Genomic DNA, 18,526 nt, shown 5'->3' with positions numbered 1-18,526 from the left:
TTTGTTGTAACTTTTTGTCTGTTTTATTGTTGAGCTACAAAAAAAAGAATAGATGTTTCAATTAAATGTTGTAAATTAAACAGATTTTATTGAATGTACATAGTGTCACTTAATGAGTAGAGGACAAAGCAGAAGATGTTAGTGTGTAAATCAAGGCAAGGTTTGTTCAAATAATATACATTTTCGAAAATTAGAATGGATTACTAAATATGGTTGAAGTAATCTTTATATTTATTTTTAATTCCCTTCTGAAAAATCCAGCTTAAACCAGCCTAGGCTGGTTGGCTGGTTTTAGCTGGTTGACCAGGCTGGTTTTAGAGGGGTTTTGGCCATTTCCAGGCTGGTTTCCAGCCATTTCCAGCCTGGTCTTAGCTGGGAGATGACCAGCTAAAACCAGCTTGACCAGCCTAGCCAGGCTGGGAGCCCAGCCAAAACCAGCTTTGTCCAGCTTAAACCAGGCTGGTCAAGCTGGTTTTAGCTGGATTTAGCTGGTCATTTTCCAGCCCGACCAGCTAAGACCAGGCTGGAAATGGCTGGAAACCAGCATGGAAATGGCCAAAACCCCTCTAAAACCAGCCTGGTTGACCAGCTAAAACCAGCCAACCAGCCTAGGCTGGTTTAAGCTGGATTTTTCAGCAGGGTTGTTTTTAAATAAGTTAGGAAATTGTTCATGGCAACTTTAATGTTATACAGTTTGCTAGATTTACCTTCAGCCCACAGCTCTCAATCAAGCTAGGATGTTGGCCCTTCATAAGAAAGTTGGGCACGGCTGATCTAGATTTACAAACTACTTTTATAAATTGAGCAATTTAAATAAACATGAATTCCTGAGAAATTTATTTTATTTTTTTTAACAACTTAATTGTTTTATGTCAATTAGATTTGGGCTTATGTTAACTTAATCGATTTGTGTTGGGACAACGTGAATGAATTGTGTGGAACCATGCATTTTAGTGTACTGGGAACAGTACATGATTGTAGTTTTTTACCACTAGATGGTGGGCTTGCACCTCACAAACACCATAAGTCAGTCAGGGATGTTGTTTTTTATTGTTTTTATATATTTTGACTACCATAAAGGTGCAAGTTTGTGCTTGATTGAAAAATTAAACTGGGTAACCATGGTTGTGTTAAAATAAAATTAGATAGATGTTCATAAATTTCACTAGTCTTCAGTGATGTTTTAGTTCTATCAACTCTTTTGTAATCTGTTTGGATTTTATGATGAACAGATGAAGGAAGCTGAAAAACGTTGCCTTAGCAATGAGCTGAGTTATGCTCTAAAATATTATTTAATTTTATTTCAAGTAATACAAAATGTTTCTATGTTTTAAATGATTATGTTTAGGTAGTGACCCAGGTATAAAAAAAATGTGAGATGTTTTGAAAAAAAACACTTGCAGCCTAATTTAAAATGACGTATTTTTAAGGATTCAGCTATTTGTTTGCTAATTTCCAATGTTGCAGCAAATCACTGATGGTATTAAATGATTACAGTAATTAGATTGTTGCTTATTTCATTTCAAGTATACATTTGATTTTAAAATGCTCATCTGATTAGTTTGCTATCGATTTGTTATTACAGATTCTTCCAATTACACTTTTTTTTCCTCTTCTTTACATGAAATGTTCTATTTAGGTTTTAATGTTAATATACTGAAACAACAAACTAAATTATGTACTGGATATTACTATCTGGATTACGTTACTTACTATATTTTTCGAGTAGTTTTTTTTTTTTAATTATGTTGTTTCGAATGCAAATCACTTTGAGATTTTTTAAGTCTTCACATAGATACGCCAATAGGTGGCGACAAATGACTTAAATCATTTGGTGACAAAACTGCTGGAGAGGCGCGCGGTTTCTTTCTGCTGGGCCTGTTTTTTGAAAGTGTATACAGTTTTCGCTTGTTGAAAAAAAAGCTGACAGGTAAATGGGGTGTCTAAAGATGTCACTCAATAATGTAGTAGTATCTGTTGTTTTAAATGTCAAATTCTTGACAAGCTAAACTGAATAACGTTACAAACGCGACCAATATATGATTCATTTTCACTTGTTTAACTTTAGCTCTGGTCATGTGAGGTATTTCATCAAAACATTGGAACAGACAGGTAAGGTAAGACAGCAGGTAAGAGTATTAAATATTTTTTAAAAATCTGAAATGTTAGACTATCATGTGATGATAACTTAAATGTCAATCATAGCATGACGAGACATTTTGTTATCTGCATTAAATATTGCATATTAGCATAACGTTACTGTTTAAGCTTTGTGTGTATTAGCGGTGTAACAGATCACAAATCTCACAGTTCGGAACTCTATATCTCTTGATAAAATATTTGGTGGCATGTTTTGATGGCCACCTATTAGTTAAATAAATTGCTTCAGCTTTCATTTTTGAACATCAAGTTAAAGGCTTAACCCTGCTGAAAAAAACAGCTTAAACCAGTAGCCTAGACTGGTTTTAGCTGGTCGACCAGTCTGGTTTTAGAGAGGTTTTGGCCATTTCCAGCCTGGTTTTAGTTGGTCAGGATGGAAAATGATAAGCTAAAACCAGCATGACCAGCTGGTCTAGAGCTGGAGCTAAGACCAGCCTGGAATGGCCAAAACCCCTCTAACACCAGGCTGGTCTTAGCTCCAGCTCTAGACCAGCTGGTCATGCTGGTTTTAGCTGGTCATTTTCCATCCTGACCAACTAAAACCAGGCTGGAAATGGCCAAAACCTCTCTAAAACCAGACTGGTCGACCAGCTAAAACCAGTCAACCTGCTTAGGCTGGTGTAAGCTGTTTTTTCAGCATGGATGAAGGTGATTAGATGGTGATTATAGGCTTTTCCCATAACATAAGTTTACATCTAAACTCTAAATTGCAGTACTTCCGTGTTATTTGATTTGAACTAACTAAAATAGGTAAAAAATGAATCTCTTTCTTGTCCAAATGCAGAATGCAACGCATCAAAGGATTAATATGCATATGCAAATCATCATCATTTATAATTTATATTACGTGGGGGCTTGAATTGAGATCCCAATTTTTAAATTTATTGAATTTATTTTTAATAATTGGAAAAGTTAATAATCTGTGGGTTATGTGTCCCAAACCGTGGGTTGTGTTCTGAGAAAGAGAGAGCTTTAATAATAAATATATAGTTGTTTTCTTATTTGTTGTGTTTTGACAGTAACTAAGAATACCATGGTTGACTTTTTAGGAGAATCCCATCATTTTTATTAAGTAACAGTGGAAAAAAAAGAATACCTGAGGGATTGAGATAAAAAAAGGAACAGAAAGAGATTAAAAGAAAAAAAAATTGAAGTTGATAGCAATCGCAGCTTCCTCTGAGAGATGATGTTTGAAGAAGCTTCAGAGAGATAATGGAGTCAAGCACAGGACTGAGGAATCGGCTGATAGGGAAGAAAAGGAATGAAAGTCTTCTCCAAAACACCTCCTAGCAGCTCCAGCAGTAATGAACCCCTGCGAAACTGAGGTTGCTGAGGCATAAAATATGCGTTTCTATTTTGAGAGCGATATTTGGAGGGGAAAAAAAACTGAAATAATGCTGTATATGCAGATAGATCTGGCCTCCTTTCTGCACAGAAAATATTCCTGCCATCATTCTTCCTGAAACATCTGGTACGTCGCCTTATAAGCTGTAAACAACCTGTTTTCCAGTTTTGAATATGAGATTTCTAGTCCTGGCATTGTTTCTTCTCTTCAACAGAGCTCAAAACCACATCTCAGTCACAAAAAAAAAAAAAGAGGTGTCAATTGAAACCGTCAGATTTCCATGTTGTTTACGAAGAGAACGGCATGTGCGCACAAAAGATATGAGGTGAGGTGTTGTCATTCATCTGTGCAAATCTTCAGAAGCTCAAGATGAAGGTTTCCCCATGCCATTGCCAGGCAGATTGTTAAACTGCTCTATTTTACAGAGTATATGCTGAAGCCCGAGGCTGGGAAACAATTTATATAACTTCATTAAAATGTCCTTTCTCATCGTTCTGCCATCAAATCTATTTTTGAACGGTGTCACACAAAGTGTAACAGCATTGATTATCTTTTATGGCTGAGCTTGTTTCTTCTGAAAAGAGAGCAGCTCTTCTTCTTTCTTTTCTTTTTTTTCTGAGTGAGATGAGTTCTGGTTGGGCTCAATATGCTCCTGTCACTTGTAATTCTTTCTCCTCCTGACAGTGGACTTCGGTTAATGAACCGGGCGATGATGAGAAAGAGACGTATTTGGCAAGTAGGCCACATCTTCAAAGATTTATTGAAAAGCTCTTATCTATGGTTGCAGGTGCGCAGAGATAAGTCTTTTCAAGGCTAGACGTGATTGTCGTGACGTATAATTGTGGCATACTGTTGGCTGCAGGGGGTAAAATCTAAAGCAGCTCCTAATTAACTGATGACACCCCAATTACACGTTCAACAAAACCAGCATCCAACCAGATATGCCTTGGCTGTTGTTACTCGCTATCACTGACACATGGGGTGAAAAGAGTCAGGAGATTCGCCTTGAGAGAAACCAATTAATTCTTCCTCATTATGGCACTGCTTCAGTGCCACGAGCTTAAGACAAAAGAGTTTCTCGCCAGAAATGTCGGGAAGTCTTCGCACTTGCTCCCTGATAAGAATTGCTTATAGCTTGTTACAATGGTAGGCAGGCATTTTAACTTTAGATTTGTGTGTGCATGTGTGTGAAAATGGGTCCATGCAGAAAGGGATAAATTTTTTATATATTATATTATATTATATTATATTATATATCTCACAGTAAATTTACAAATTATTAAAATTTAACAAACATTTAACAAATTACACAGTAATTAACTGTAATATAAACTGTAATTTACTGTTAGTCATGCAGAATGTTACTGTATTTTAATGTGACACTATCCACCAGTTTTCTGCGCATTTTGTATATGCGCATAAAAAGCGGTTGATGGAAACACCAAGATGCGCATAAATTTTGAAAATGCGTTTAAAGACATGCGCATACCTGAGTAGGATAAACTTTTCATTCAATAAAAAAAATGTGCATAAACCGCGATGGAAACACTTTTACCAAATAAATTCTCCCCATGGACTTCCATTCATACGCACGCAAATGTGTAAGAGCGGAAACGCAAGCTCTTGCGACAAGTTTCGTTGTTCGCTGCATTGCAAAGTTCAAGCTTGGTTGAACTCTGACCTGCGAAATCGCATTACTTGACTGCGTGACACCAATCGAGGATCAAAACGTGACCTTTCTGGACAGAAATTTAAAATATGGACCAATCACTTGCTTTTTTAAATGTCTAATCATCTTGTTTAATACTGCCCCTTTTCGCAGCACCATACTACAGAATTTCGCAAGCTCAATCTCTTGTGTGAGCGCAGCTTGATACATGAAACATTTGCAATTTCAGTTCCTGTCAGTGATTCTGCACAGTGTAGGACATTAATGATCCCATGAATTTTAACATATCAATTAAAGATCAAGTCCAGTGATGAAACATGGACAGAACTACTATTGCAGTGTAATGAGCGCACGGTGGCTCTGTGGTTAGTACAGTCACCTCACAGCAAGAAGATCGCTGGTTCAAGTCCCGACTGGGTCAGTTGACATTTCTGTGTGGAGTTTGTATGTTCTTTTAAGTGTCCTTTGGGTGCTCTGGTTTCCCCCACAGTCCAAAGTCATGCAGTATAGATGAATAGGATAAACTAAATTGGCCGTAGTGTATGAGTGTGTATGGATGTTTCCCAGTACTGGGCGGCAGCTGGAAGAGCAACCGCTGTGTAAAACATTTGCTTTATAAGTTGGTGGTTCATTCTGCTGTGGCAAATAAAGGGACTAAGCAGAAGGAAAATGAATGAATAAATGCAGTGTAATGCTGGATTCACACAAAATGCAAATTAAGTTTTTGCATGAGTAGATTACATAAAAAGTTAATGAAAACACATAAATAAAAGCAAATTCACAAATGACCATCTTAATTAGGCAATTGACACTTCACTAAGCCCCGCCCTCCTTAGTTACTGTTGTTATTGCCTGTCAAGCTTTTGTGCCTGGCACGTCTATTACAATATGTATGCGCTGATGTCAGACACTTCCAGGGATATAATAATTCATTTTTGGCGAACAGGTGAGATATCTTAGAAAGCCAGACAAAAAAAGGACTGCAGTATGCATTACAAGGGTATACTTACGACTTAATACGCCATCGATTGAAAAATAATTGAATCAAAATTGAAGTTAGGTTCGCCTAGCCACCTCATACGCTGACCATTAAACAGCTTAGTTCATGCACAGCAGGAAAGGTGAAATTTAAAAATAATCTAATAATAACAAATTAAACCATTGATAGACTATTGTTGTGCAATGAAATACAGCGTTACTAACGGACGAGGAAACACGCATGGACAGTGTTACTACATAATTCATTCATAGAAAAACAGCCAGAAAGGGGAATTTGATGGATTTGTGCCAAATATTAGCATCATTGACCCATAACAATGTACAGTACCTATAACTCTCAGTATGTATGTGTGCTTTTTATACAGTTTCTATTCTAATTTGCAGTTAAATAGAAAAGAAAAATAAATTGAAATACAAATCAAAGTATAAATAGAAGAAGTGAACAGATTTTCCCCTAACAGCAAATATTAATCCAACACCAGCTATAAAAGCAGACACTAACCCGCTATAACGTCGTCACCAATGACTAAATCTTCAAAAGACAGACGAAAACATCGGTGAATTGTAGCTCTGAAATATACATGAGGGTTATAAATGACTGAAAAACAGCTGCTGGTGAAGTATATTGATCGCAAGTGCTCAGATTGTGATCATGTCTCAGTTTTGTTCTGTTGATATGTAATTTTTAAATGATCGTAGCTTGAAACTGATGGAAATATGATTGCTATTAGCATGACTACTATTGCGAGGGCTTAAACGGAGCAGTGCTCATAATATCGAGTAAAAAAAAAAAAGAAAAGGACCACTGGGAAACATAACCTGCTTTGTATTTTTGTAGGAAACACAGTTTAGATCTTTTTAGGGTAAGAGATGTGTGAGTTATTGTCGTCGGTCTATCACTGAATCTATCAGGAATATCGAAAACAAAATCAACTTAACCCTGCTCTTTTAGCGCCCCTCACAGAGCTTGATCCAAACTTTTAGGATACCGGGTATCAGATTTGCACAATACGTACACCGCTTTAGCTTGTTTACCTCAATCGGACCCACTGCACGTAGCTACGATTGCTAAGCCATGATTCGTGTGTGGCGGTTTTTGGGTGTGGCTTAGCAAAGGGTCAATTAAACAAATTATGCATGTTCTCTGCAAGAAAAGTTAAGAAACATTTTGGAAAACATTCGAGATTTATGCTATTTGTGTTTTCTTTACTTTTGTTGTGAGCCCAGAATAATTATTTTACTTCAGCATTCAACAAAATAACTATAACCAATCAAAGCTCTGTAGAGCTTATGAACACAATGGTCAATCAGATACATTTAGATTACTCATAGCCAGAAAAAAAAAAACTGTTTTGTTGACTCACTGGATTCTGCACTCCTGTGAATTCCCTCATCACAAACAGAACAGTAAAGACATTACATACAAGAGATTCATTTAACAGGTTCAGTGATTTTTTTTTAGCTGTTTTTTTTTAATAAAAGAGCATAAATCACACTAGAATAAGTGTTTTGTCGCGACAGTAAATGCTTCCCCTTTTTCACAATGTTAACAACACAAACCAACTAAAGTAGTTGAGGGTGGGTAGGTGTTATTCACAGGTAGCCAATGAAAACCAAATGCTGGCATTTTGCATAAACAGTTATTTTTGAATTTTTGTTTTGTTTTTAATTATTTCCCAAATGATGTTTAACAGAGCAAGGGAATTTTCACAGTATGTCTGATAATATTTTTTCTTCTGGAAAAAGTATTATTTGTTTTATTTCATCTAGAATAAAAGCCTTTTTTAATTTTTTTTAAAGGTTTTTAAGGTTTTTTAAGGTTAATATTATTAGCATTTTTTTTATTTTTAGATAGTCTACAAAACAAACCATCATTATACAATAACTTGCCTAATTACCGTAACCTGCCTAGTTAACTTAGTTAAGCCTTTAAATGTCACTTTAAGCTGTATAGAAGTGTCTTGAAAAATATCTAGTCAAATATTATTTACTGTCATCATGGCAAAAATAAAATAATTCAGTTATTAGAAATGAGTTATTAAAACTATCATGTTTATAAATGTGTTGAAAAAACTTCTCTCCGTTAAACAGCATATGGGGAAAAATAAACAGGGTGGCTAATAATTCTTACTTCATCTGGACACTATAACGTTGGGTTATTTATTTAACCCAATAGTTGGGTTATTTTGAACCTTTAATGCGTTATTTATTATTAACTCAATCAGTTGGGTTAAATTTTTGCTGCTTTGTCGGGTTATTTCTAGCCTTTGTTGGGTTATTTGTTTAAAAAGCATTTGGCTTAAAAATTTCAACTGATTTACCTTACAGAACAACTGTATTATTATGCTTGCGTAATGTTGTTTTTGCGTTATAAAGCTTATTTTAGCTCTAACGCAATAAAATTGTTATGTTTTATCAAATTACCTCTCCGTGTCGTATTTTTAAAATCTGTTTCACAAGTATTCTTAATTTTATGATACAAACGCGTGTTTCATAGCCGATCTATATATGGATTAAATCGCTTTCTCTACCTCTGTGTTCATTTCTACAGTTTTTTATTTTTTTGGAGGAAATTATACACATATTTGAGATATTAGTGGTCAAGCCATTTTTGGCAAAATAACCCTACAAATTTGTAATTTTTGTAACCCAAACTAAGTTGAGTTAACCTTAACAGCTCAATGGATTTGGTTAAATTAAATAAATGGGTTATTATTAACCTAACAGTTTTAAGTGAGTATGTTACAGATCAGTTTCTGAAGTAAAATTGTAATTGCTGACGACATGTTTCGTTGTCCAATAACTTTGTGTTGTGCAGTTTAATCAGTAGGGGCTCTTTAATAAACTGCTTGCTTTTGGCTTTCTTGTAGAGCGCAGTTCATTTTGTAACATAAACACAGACGCATAACCCATGTTAAATTACATCAAATTACCTAATTACAAGAAACGTTACATCAAAACATGATGTGAAATCTGGAGGAAACATCAACTGGAGCAAACTTAATGGCATTAGGGGGGTAAGTGAGTGACCCAGGGAATGCAATTTGCTTCTCTTAGCTAAATTCTGCAGTAGACGTGCTCGTCCGTGCATGCCGGCCTATTTTAAAGAAAGCTACAAAAGCTTTAGGTTGGTCAGATTTTAATTACTTAGTGCATCAGCTCATGCAGAGCTGTAATGGGCATTAACATTTCAAGTGAGAAACAACCCATGATGTTACTGAGAATATGTCATTTGCAAAACTGATCTAATATGTACATGCTGAAGTATATGCACATAGTCTAGAAAGCTAATATATTAGCATATCACTGAAGAGTCTTTTCTTTGTTCCCTGCTCTCATTCTGTCATCCCCACCCAGCAGATGTAATGCATCGCTTCATGGTTGCAGGAAGAAAGAAATAAACACACTGGGTACATTTTCCAAATTACCAAAGGTGTGTATGACAAACTAAATTATATTCCGACAAAATGGTCTGCAATTAAAATTCCAGCCAGCCGCCTCATTAACTTAATTCTGCTTCCTCCTTCTGAGTGTTGTCTTGTTGTCCTGATTAAAGGAACACTCCACTTTTGGAAATAGACTCATGTTAAGTTTTCTAGAGTTAAATAGTTTTGCTATTTTTTTATACTAATCACCTGATCTCTGGGTCTGATGGGAGCTCTTTTAGCTTAGCTTATCATAAATCATTGAATCGGATTAGAGCATTAGCATCTCACTCAAAAAAAAAAAAGTTTAAATAATTTTTCTATTTAAAGCTTGACTTTTCTGTAGTTACTTTGTGTAGTAATAATGTCAAAAAATGAGATTTTAGGTTAATAGGGCTAGGAACTACTCTCATTGTGGTGCAGTATGCTTATTTAACATAACCACCATTTAAAAAAAAATGAAAGAGAGGCTGCGATGGGAAGAAACCTGGAAGTATACGATCAGCACTGTAAACATTGCAACAATATCCTGTGGACTATAAACCTCTAGCTGTTACCGTGATTTTAAAGATATGGTGTATACACCACTTTATACAGTTCAGTTAAGTTTAATTTAAACAATTAAAAGCATATTAAGCTTCAAACAACATCACAATCTTTTTAAGAATAATAATATGTTTAAGTGTCCTCCTAGGCTTTAGTTCATTGCACCAGGTAAACACATTTGGGGACGCTTTCCTGCTTTAGTATGTATCCCGGTAAGCGATGAAACAATGCAGTCATCTGTAGCACACCTTCGTGTTCTGTAACCAGCTTGTTGTGATGTATAGATTTCCGGGTCTAAGCCACTACTCATTTGAATTGAAAAAAATATTAGTTTATGACCCCTTTCTTGTCATATCACACATTAAATTGAATTTTATATGCAATCATAGTGTACACAAAAGTATCTGGGCTTGTTGCATCTCAAATACCAACATTTTAACAATTTATAAAAAATGTATCACTTTCTGGCCATCCAATATAAGGTTTGGATAAGTATATAAATTGTGATCGTGATTTTCGAAAGTAATACAATGCTTTGTAAACGTTTATTATTTCGATTTGCATAACATCACACCTAACAAGTGGATAGTGTTGTCCCACACCCCTGCTGTAAGGCACGGCACAGAGGAGATTGATTGAAAATGGTCTACAGCCAATCAGGACACAGAACACAATGTCCTGTAGAAAAAAAGTATGTTAAATTCCTGTCTATGTGAATTGTAAAATGGGCCTATTTTTTTTAAAGACTAATTTTGGCTCTCTTTTTTATTTATTTTTTAAGTTTGAAAACACCTGTTTTACTTCCCCAAATGTTCCACCAATCAAAGGGTCTGGTTGTTTCCAGTCATTGTCAGCTTCTACAGCAATTTTTTAATTATTATTATTGAAAGGTTGCTCTATGTGATGACTAGTAATGATCTGTAATGATATGGAATGCGAGATTACAGGCTGATTCTGGTTTGAGCATCTTGACTTGCCTGCAGTCTGTCCTTGCAGATAAGAGGCTCTTCAGACAGATTATTATTGAGATGGAAGACTCGAGCAGGGACTGAAGTATTAAAGGGTTAGCGCACCCCGGAATGAAAATTCTGTCATCATTTACTCACCCTCATGGCGTTCCAAACCCATAAGACTTTTGTTCATCCTTGGAACAAAAATAAAGATAATTTGATTCAGATCTGAAAGATTTTCTGTACCCTACTCAAAGAAGTCAGCAGACAGAAACATTTGAGAAAATAGATTTATTTTTTAACCACGTGGAACAGTGTGGAAAGTGTGGTTTTCTTTCATCTGTTGATGTATTTCTTGTTAAAACAGCGGGTTTTTACATGTGACGTTAAAGGATTTTTAAAGTATCTGATATTAATTTTTCTAAACTATTCCATAATTTGCTAATTTTAGACAGCATCTGATTGGATTACATTCTCTTTTTTGCAAAAGAAAAAGACTATACATGTTAAATGTGGACTTTTCTAAAAGTACATTTTCTCTTATTCAAAGGTTTGGCCACCCCTGATAATTTTTCATAATTGCAAGCTATAGCCTACTGGCCTTTCAAATCAGTAATTTCATTAGGATATATTTTATACCCTGCCGAAAAGCAACATTTCAGCTCAGACATAACATATATTTAATCAACAGACGCAATGCAATGTTAGTCTTAACAAAAACAGACAGGTGCAAAAATTTGGACACCCTAACAGAATAATGACATCAATCTTTTGTACAGCCACCTTTTGCTGAAATAACAGCCTGTAGACGCTTGTTATAGTCAAGGATAAGTCCCTGAATTCTTGTTGAAGGCATTTTGGGCCAGTCTTCCTTGCACAAATTTTCCAGTTCAGTCAGGTTTGATGGGTGCCCAAACATAAACTGCTCTTTTCAAATCAATCCATAGATTTTTGATGATGTTCAAGTCTGGGGATTGGGATGGCCATTCTAGAACATTGTATCTTGTCTGATCTTGAATTTCTTCGTAGATCTGGAACTGTGTTTTGAGTCACTGTCCTGCTGAAACATCCAACCCTATCATATCTTCAGCCTCTTGACTGATTCCTGAACATTGTTCTTCAGAATCTGCTGATACTGGGTGGAATCCATGCTACCTTCAACTCTGACAAGGTTTCTAGTACCTGTGCTGGCCACACATCCCCACAGAATGATGGAGCCCCCACCATATTTTACAGTAGGGAACAGGTTCTTCTCCTGGAATACTGTGGTCTTTTTCCACCATGCAAAGCACTTGTGGTTGTGGCATCTATCTACAGTATATTTTTCCAAAATGATTCAGGCTTGTCCAGGTGAGCTTTTGCATACCTTAAACAACTCTTCTCGTTGGCAGAATGCAGAAAAGTTTTCTTTTGCATCACCTTCCATTGAGCTGTTCTCTGTGAAGAGTGTGCTGGTCTGTGGAATGATGTACAATGACATTATTAGCAGCAGGGGTTCCTGGAGGTCTTTGGTGGTGGTCTGTGGTTTGTGACCACTTTAAGTATTCTTCGCCTTTGCCTTTCAGATATTTTTTTGGTCTTTGTGCTACATCTTTCCTGCACAAGAACTGCTCCTGCGGCCTTTCATTTTTAAATTATATTTCTGACTTGGGGGATAGAGACTTTAAACCTTTGTGATAGCTTTTTGCATTGTTCTCCTAATTTATGTTCATGAATTGTCCTAGTTTTTAGATCTTTAGGAAGTTCTTTTAAGGTTCCCATGTTGCTACTTTCAGGTTCACAATAGGGAAAAGCCCAACTAGCAATCAGCTATCTTAAATATTATTTTGCATGATTGTTTGCACCTGTGCTGGGATTGATAAGGTTCACCTAAATCAATTTTGTGTAGTAATCAATCAGCATTAAGTGACTAAAGGTTTTGAAATTCACACGAAAGAGAAGGTGCCTAAACTTTTGCACAGCCTGTTTTTTAAGTTTCGATTTAATTTCACACCAGCTGCAGGCCCGCAGAACCACACACGTTTTAGACACACACAAAGTTAATGTTATTAATTTTTTTTTGAACATCGTCATATTTTGATATGTATGATTAATAAATATTGTACACAATAAACAATACTGTTTACTTTACTTTATGTCACAAATATTGCGATTGAGATGGCCGAATGGGGAGCAGTGTTTCCGATCGCCATTCAGTATAATAGAGTGAACAGTTTTCTATCAGTCATCATAGCTGATCAGTCATTATTTGTCACGTTAGGCGTGATAAAAACAAAAGCAAAACAGGAACAAAAAGATAGCGGATTCAAGTGCAGATTTATTTACAGTGCAAAAAACATAAAACAAGGCGTTCAAAGTACAAATAAACCACAAAATCAGAAACCAAAACAGAGACAAGGCTCAGGAAACAAAACTCGAAAAACTAGACTAAGCAAAAATACAAAAACACGATCAAGAACAAACAACTAAGAATATCAGACTTACTGCACGACTGGGATCAAGACAGACAAGGTAGACAACGACGCGATCAAACATAGGTGGAATGGTAGAATATATAGTCCAGATAATTAACGGTAACACAAAACAGATGAGATGACGGGTCAGTGTAAGTGTTCCGGTGTATGCGCGTGGGATGTATGAGAATGTAGTTTTTTCCCTGGGGCACTGTAGCGCCTACAAGTCCTAGAGCGCTACAGCGCCCTCAGGTGGTCACAGACGGATGTGACATTACCCCCCCTCTAAAGAGCGGCTTCCAGACGCTCCCAGACTGGTTCCAAGAGGGGGGGCGGAGCGGAGCAGGAACAAAGGGAGGGATGGGAGGGCCAGATCAGGGTCAGGCAGTGGGTCAGGCACCCCAGCAGGAAGCCAGGGTGCGGCCGGTGAATCTGTCCCAAGTAGTGGGAAGGACCACCAGGGAGGGTCGGGAGGGATGACCCATGGATGATCCCGCAGGAGACACAAGGCAGGGGGTTTTAGGAGAGCCGGCTGGAGAGGCAACTGGACTGGAGCAGGCGGAACTGGAGGCAGCTGGGCAGGAGCCGGCGGGACTGGAGGCAGCTGGGCAGGAGCCGGCGGGACTGGAGGCAGCTGGGCAGGAGCCGGCGGGACTGGAGGCAGCTGGGCAGGAGCCGGCGGGACTGGAGGCAGCTGGGCAGGAGCCGGCGGGACTGGAGGCAGCTGGGCAGGAGCCGGCGGGACTGGAGGCAGCTGGGCAGGAGCCGGCGGGACTGGAGGCAGCTGGGCAGGAGCCGGCGGGACTGGAGGCAGCTGGGCAGGAGCCGGCGGGACTGGAGGCAGCTGGGCAGGAGCCGGCGGGACTGGAAGCAGCTGGGCAGGAGCCGGCGGGACTGGAGGCAGCTGGACTGGAGCCGGCGGGACTGGAGGCAGCTGGACTGGAGCCGGCGGGACTGGAGGCAGCTGGACTGGAGCCGGCGGGACTGGAGGCAGCTGGACTGGAGCCGGCGGGACAGGAGGCAGCTGGACTGGAGCCGGCGGGACAGGAGGCAGCTGGACTGGAGCCGGCGGGACAGGAGGCAGCTGGACTGGAGCCGGCGGGACAGGAGGCAGCTGGACTGGAGCCGGCGGGACAGGAGGCAGCTGGACTGGAGCCGGCGGGACTTGAGGCAGCTGGACTGGAGCCGGCAGGGCATGGAGCCGGACTGGGACCGGCAAGGCAAGACGTCTGGGAGGTGCCGGCAGGGCAAGACGTCTGGATGGCGTTGGTAATGCCAGGAGCCGGGCTGGGACCGGCAGGGCGAGGAGCCGGGTTGGGGCCGGCAGGGCAAGACGTCTGGGTGGTGCCGGCAGGGCGAGGAGCCTGGGTGGCGCCGGCAGGGCGAGGAGCTTGAGTGGCGCCGGTAAAGCCAGGAGCCGGACTGGAACCGGCATTGAACTGCGCTCTGGGGCTGGAGCCGACACTGGCGAGGAGCCTGGGTGGCGCCGGCAGGGCGAGGAGCCTGGGTGGCGCCGGCAGGGCGAGGAGCCTGGGTGGCGCCGGCAGGGCGAGGAGCCTGGGTGGCGCCGGCAAGGCCAGAAGCCAGACTGGAACTGGCATTGGACTGCGCTCTGGGGCTGGAGCCGACACTGGCGGGCGCTCTGGGGCTGGAGCCGACACTGGCGGGCGCTCTGGGGCTGGAGCCGACACTGGCGGGCGCTCTGGGGCTGGAGCCGACACTGGCGGGCGCTCTGGGGCTGGAGCCGACACTGGCGGGCGCTCTGGGGCTGGAGCCGACACTGGCGGGCGCTCTGGGGCTGGAGCCGACACTGGCGGGCGCTCTGGGGCTGGAGCCGACACTGGCGGGCGCTCTGGGGCTGGAGCCGACACTGGCGGGCGCTCTGGGGCTGGAGCCGACACTGGCGGGCGCTCTGGGGCTGGAGCCGACACTGGCGGGCGCTCTGGGGCTGGAGCCGACACTGGCGGGCGCTCTGGGGCTGGAGCCGACACTGGCGGGCGCTCTGGGGCTGGAGCCGACACTGGCGGGCGCTCTGGGGCTGGAGCCGACACTGGCGGGCGCTCTGGGGCTGGAGCCGACACTGGCGGGCGCTCTGGGGCTGGAGCCGACACTGGCGGGCGCTCTGGGGCTGGAGCCGACACTGGCGGGCGCTCTGGGGCTGGAGCCGACACTGGCGGGCGCTCTGGGGCTGGAGCCGACACTGGCGGGCGCTCTGGGGCTGGAGCCGACACTGGCGGGCGCTCTGGGGCTGGAGCCGACACTGGCGGGCGCTCTGGGGCTGGAGCCGACACTGGCGGGCGCTCTGGGGCTGGAGCCGACACTGGCGGGCGCTCTGGGACATGGGCAGTCCTCTTCCTGTGCCTCCTTCGTCTGGTGGTTTGAGAAGGGAGAGTGTTGTGATCAGGAGAGGGATCTTGCTCTGGAGCTGGAGCCGACACTGGCGGGCATTCTGGGGCTGGAGCCGACACTGGCGTTCCACACTGTTCTAGCAGGCTCTCCAGAGGCTCCGAAAAGGGTGGTCTCCGAACAGCCCGACGCGGATAAGCCCGCAACTCCAGTCCAGCCTCTCTCCTCCTTCCCTTAGACAAATCAGCTGGCCCCGAAAATATCCCTCTCTGTTGCCCTTCACTCAGGCCTCCCTCCTGAGGGTTCTCCTCTTTCAGGGCAACAGAGAGAGGGGAGCCAGAGATCAATAAGGCTGCCTCAATGAACCGATACAAGTTCCAGTCCTCCTCATACGGTGGCATTTGGGAACGGACTGGATCCAAAAGTCCTCCCCGGAAAAACATCATAAGCAATAAGTCACTATGAGAGCTCTTCGGGGCTAGCTCCAAAAACTCCTTGATATATCGCTCAATTGAGCGATTACCTTGTTTTATACGCACTATAAGGCTATCTGCTGAATCCATTTGTGATCGCGTCGTTCTGTCACGTTAGGCGTGATAAAAACAAAAGCAAAACAGGAACAAAAAGAAAGCGGATTCAAGTGCAGATTTATTTACAGTGCAAAAAACATAAAACAAGGCGTTCAAAGTACAAATAAACCACAAAATCAGAAACCAAAACAGAGACAAGGCTCAGGAAACAAAACTCGAAAAACTAGACTAAGCAAAAATACAAAAACACGATCAAGAACAAACAACTAAGAATATCAGACTTACTGCACGACTGGGATCAAGACAGACAAGGTAGACAACGACGCGATCAAACATAGGTGGAATGGTAGAATATATAGTCCAGATAATTAACGGTAACACAAAACAGATGAGATGACGGGTCAGTGTAAGTGTTCCGGTGTATGCGCGTGGGATGTATGAGAATGTAGTTTTTTCCCTGGGGCACTGTAGCGCCTACAAGTCCTAGAGCGCTACAGCGCCCTCAGGTGGTCACAGACGGATGTGACATTATTATCTGACAATAATATGGCAGATACTCGTTTGCTGGCCTTGCTGAATGATCTCATTTGGACAGGTTTAATTTATATAATGGATTAATTTATGATGAAGGAAATAATAGCAAGTTAATATAGGCAATAATACATTATATATAATAAAAATCTTTTTACATGTAACAAATGTATAACACTATATTAATATTTTGCTAATGCTATTTAATAGTGTTTATTAGCTTAATTTTATAATAAACTATTAATTAATGATTCCCCACATTTAATACTGTAGTAATTTAATACTACAGTAATAGGTAACAAATAGGAACAAATTAACTATTAATAATAAAATAATCATAAATATATATATATATATATATATATATATATATATATATATATATATATATATATATATATATATATATATATATATATATATATATACATATATATAACAGCTGTGACAGTTTAATAAAAGATAGTAGTTTATATATAAACTTATAATTATAATCAGTTAAGATAATCAGTTTATAACTGTATATATATATATATATATATATATATATATATATATATATATATATATATATATATATATATATATATATATAGTTTAAATGATTAACTATAGTAGGATAATTTATTTTAAAGTGATATATTATTGTTTGCTTTTTATATTTTACAACAAAGTGATTTTAACCAAGTATGATAATATTAAGAGCTTGAATAAGTTTATTACACTTAATCCAAAAATTAGACGGTCTATTATGTTTTCTTTGTGTATATGGACACATGAATAAAGTGTCTTTAACCAATCATTTTTATTTACATAATTTGAGTTCAGAAACTGCAGGGATGTTAAAATGATCGTTACGATATAAAAATAATAATGACTGAAATGGGAAACCATATTTGTGAAATTCAATAGGTGGCGATAATGCTAAAGAGTTAGTTACCATATATGGTTTGCCTAGATTGTGTGTCCTAGATTGTGTGTACCTAAAACGTGTGTGGTTCTGCGGGCCTGCAGCTGGATATTATTGCAATACTGCGACACTACATACTTCTGTCTGAAAAACATAACATTATCTAGCTTTCTCTAGAAACTGAATGGCATTTCACTATAGAGCACATAACTATGCTGCCAGAGAGGGGTAACCAAATGTTTGCATAAGGCTGTATATAGTTCTAAAAAATGTACAATAATACTTATTGGTTGCCTGGATTTGCCATTAATATATACTTGTTTTGACTTTGGTTTGCTTGAATTTCTTTTATAAACAGGGGTATGATCGTTTAGAGTGTTAGTTTGCAGAGAATGACAATAATCGTTAAATATATTTCAGACATTAAAGGGTACTTGTAATGAAAATCATCGTTTGGAAGCTGTTTGGACAGAACTGTGTGTAGGGATAGTCTGTGTACAGTCATATTGGACTAAAATGAAGACAAAATGTCTCTTTTTTTTTAATTTCCTAACTTTAAAATAGGATCCAAATCCACCGCATTGTGACTTAGGAGTGTGGTTTCCCTGCCCTCAAATTGATTCACAGCCACATATTAACATGTCTCCGTAGAAACGCGTACA

The 18,526-nt window shown here is 40.0% G+C and overlaps 1 long non-coding RNA gene across 4 annotated transcripts; it reads left to right on the top strand.

The window, feature by feature from the left end:
• The first annotated feature begins 1,805 nt into the window (after positions 1 to 1,805).
• On the top strand, positions 1,806 to 12,329 carry LOC141379112 (uncharacterized). Of its 4 annotated transcripts, none has more exons than XR_012395101.1 (5): positions 1,806 to 1,930; positions 2,069 to 2,129; positions 3,720 to 3,830; positions 9,534 to 9,606; positions 12,124 to 12,265. It is a non-coding gene; the product is annotated as an uncharacterized lncRNA (long non-coding RNA). The 4 variants fall into 4 exon arrangements; XR_012395103.1 differs by lacking the exon at positions 9,534 to 9,606 and adding an exon at positions 3,210 to 3,631 and having other exon boundaries at positions 1,807 to 1,930; positions 12,124 to 12,329; XR_012395102.1 differs by lacking the exon at positions 12,124 to 12,265 and adding an exon at positions 3,210 to 3,631 and having other exon boundaries at positions 1,807 to 1,930.
• Positions 12,330 to 18,526: the final 6,197 nt, after the last annotated feature.

The sequence above is a fragment of the Danio rerio genome, chromosome 19 (genome assembly GCF_049306965.1).
Source record: "Danio rerio strain Tuebingen ecotype United States chromosome 19, GRCz12tu, whole genome shotgun sequence".
In the NCBI taxonomy this organism is placed as follows: Eukaryota; Metazoa; Chordata; class Actinopteri; order Cypriniformes; family Danionidae; genus Danio; species Danio rerio.
This window is presented reverse-complemented; position numbering and strand designations above follow the sequence as displayed.